This window comes from Anopheles coluzzii (assembly GCF_943734685.1).
Source record: "Anopheles coluzzii chromosome X unlocalized genomic scaffold, AcolN3 X_unloc_5, whole genome shotgun sequence".
NCBI lineage: Eukaryota > Metazoa > Arthropoda > Insecta > Diptera > Culicidae > Anopheles > Anopheles coluzzii.
This window is the reverse complement of record NW_026054480.1, coordinates 82501-85000: the sequence shown is the minus strand read 5'-3', so window position 1 is coordinate 85000 and position 2500 is coordinate 82501. Positions and strand designations below refer to the sequence as shown.

At 56.0% G+C, this 2500-nt stretch overlaps 1 pseudogene; it reads left to right on the top strand.

Moving 5' to 3' along the window:
- Positions 1-2500, top strand: part of LOC125907991 (large subunit ribosomal RNA) — a 9825-nt pseudogene that overhangs the window by 3518 nt on the left and 3807 nt on the right.

Genomic DNA, 2500 nt, shown 5'->3' with positions numbered 1-2500 from the left:
ACGGGAACCGAGGATCTCGTGGTGGAGGACCCGGTGTTGGAGCAAGAATTAGGGCCTTTGGCAGGCCCTAATCAGGAGCCGCAACCGGGATCTTTGCCTTTGGACGAGACCGATATCACCAAATTCCTCACTGTTTTTGGGGGAATTATGCGGGAGATGTTCAACACACTAGTTAGGGAGAATGAGGCCAAGACAGGAGGAAATGGGGAACAGGGACAACAGCTGGTGGGTCAGGAAGGAAAAAAGGGCAAGAAGAAGGGAAAGGGTCGGAATGCCAAGGTAGTTGTGGCAGAGGAACCCTGCGAAGGGGAAATTTGTTCGACGGACCAGGGATCTGGACCATTAGAGGGGCAAGAGTGTGCGCAAGAATGGCGGACGGTAAAGGGGAAGACCGCCGTGCGCCGGGAGAGACGGAAGAGGAAGAAGCAGCGTGAAGCTGAGCAAGCAGCCAGCCTCGCCGCAAACACGCCACCTTCTGCTCCCCAACCCAAGCAAAAGCCGGCACCTGCTTCTAATCCCAGGGCCGGCCGAATGCCAAACGCCATCGAGCTTGAATCAATTGGGGGATTCAAGCACGCGGACATGATGCCTATCCTTAGGGAAACGGTGAAGAAAGAGGATGTGCAGAGAATCCGCACAAACTTTAAGGGTCATCTACTCCTGGAGCTAGCACCAATGTCGCACCAGGAAACGATGACCCTTTGGAGAGAGGTGTCTGCGGCCCTTGATGGCAAAGCAAAATGCCGTCCGCGGACACCCTCAGTGCGGGTGAACTGCACCAACATTCCGCCTGGCACTTCGTCCGAAGAAATTTCTTTGGAAATGAGTGCCGCGCTGGGCGTTGAAATTTTCAGCGACCAGATCACGACCGTAAAAACGCATTACGGTACGTTGGTCGCTTTTTTCGACTGCCCAGCAATAGCGGTGACCGACCAGGCCCTGGCAAGGCAATACACGGTCGGTTTCAGCAAATGCTGCAGGCTTCGGCTTTTGGAGCGTCGGCGGCAATGCTACCGGTGCTACGAATACGGGCATACTGCTGCCCGTTGCCGTGGCAAGGACCGCAGTAGCAAATGCCATCGCTGCGCGGAAGATAAGCACGAGGGACCGTGCACTAGGGAGCGGAAGTGCTTGGGATGCGAGGGCCCGGATGCAATCGGGCATTCGCTGGGCCAGCGCAGTTGCCGCTACTTTGGAAAGGTAACCCCACAGCCCAGTCATGATTAGAGTGTTCCAACAGAACCTCAACCATGACCAAACGGCACAAGACTTGCTTTTGCAAAGTGCTCGTGCCGAGGGTTGTGATATTCTGATTATCTCGGACCCCTATTGGGTGCCGAATAATAACAGCAATTGGGTTACCGATACCACTGGTCGGGTAGCAGTGGTATCAGTTGGGGATTATCCTTTTCAGCGCATCATTGACAACCAACGCGAGGACTTCGTTGTGGTCGAGATGCGGGGAATCGTTTTTTGTTCTGTCTACCTACCACCCGTGGGTTCCGATTTGACTGTCGAGGAGTACAAACGCAAATGGACCGAAATCGTGTCTGTACTTCCACGGAATCGGGACACCGTGATCGGGGGTGATGTAAACGCCTGGTCAGGTGCATGGGGGATGGAGCGGAGGCCAAACGACGGGGAAAGGGTATCTAGGGGGGGAGTTGTGATGGATGCGGCGGCTGCTCTGGGATTGGTTCTCCTGAACCAGGGCAACCAGAGCACTTGGATTGGGGCAAATGGTCGCAACTCCATCGTGGACGTATCCTTTTGCAGCCCCTCCTTGGTAGGGGACAACAATTGGCGCGTGTGTGACGAAACCCCAAGTGACCACAATACTATCAAGTTTGTGGTCGGCAGGGTTCCGAGACAGCGCGCCAACAACGAGGTACACTCAGCAGCGAATGGGGGAAGGTGGTCCACAAGATTCTTCGACAAGGATTTGTTCGTTGAAATCTTGAGGGACCAGGACATTTTTGGGCATGTTGCTACGCCAGAGGAGCTTACCCAGGCCATCACGGTGGCCTGTGATGGCACCATGCCTAGGCAACCCCCAAGGCGACAGGGCCGGCGGCCAGTTTATTGGTGGACGTCCGAGATTGATCGGTTGCGCAGCCATTATCACGGAATGAAACGGCGGTTCAACCGGGCCCGGACCGAGGAGCAGCGCGAGGAAAGGCGTCAAATGAAGTCGGACGCACGCGCTGCCCTGGAACGGGCCATCAAGCTCAGCAAGGACCAACACAAGCAGGATCTGCCGGAACAATTGGAACCGCACGGCTTTGGCCCTGCTTACCAAATCCGCAAGCAGCAGTGGGAAGGAGCTCGGGTTCCGATGGAACGGGATGCCAACAAGCTCCAGTTCATCGTGAATGAGCTCTTTCCCGATCGTCCCCCGATGGAGTGGCCCGAGACGGAAGTAGGTGAGGATCCACAGGATCCGGTCTCGGAGGAGGAGCTGGCGGAAGAGTTGAAGGAAATTGCCCGCTCACTCAACCCC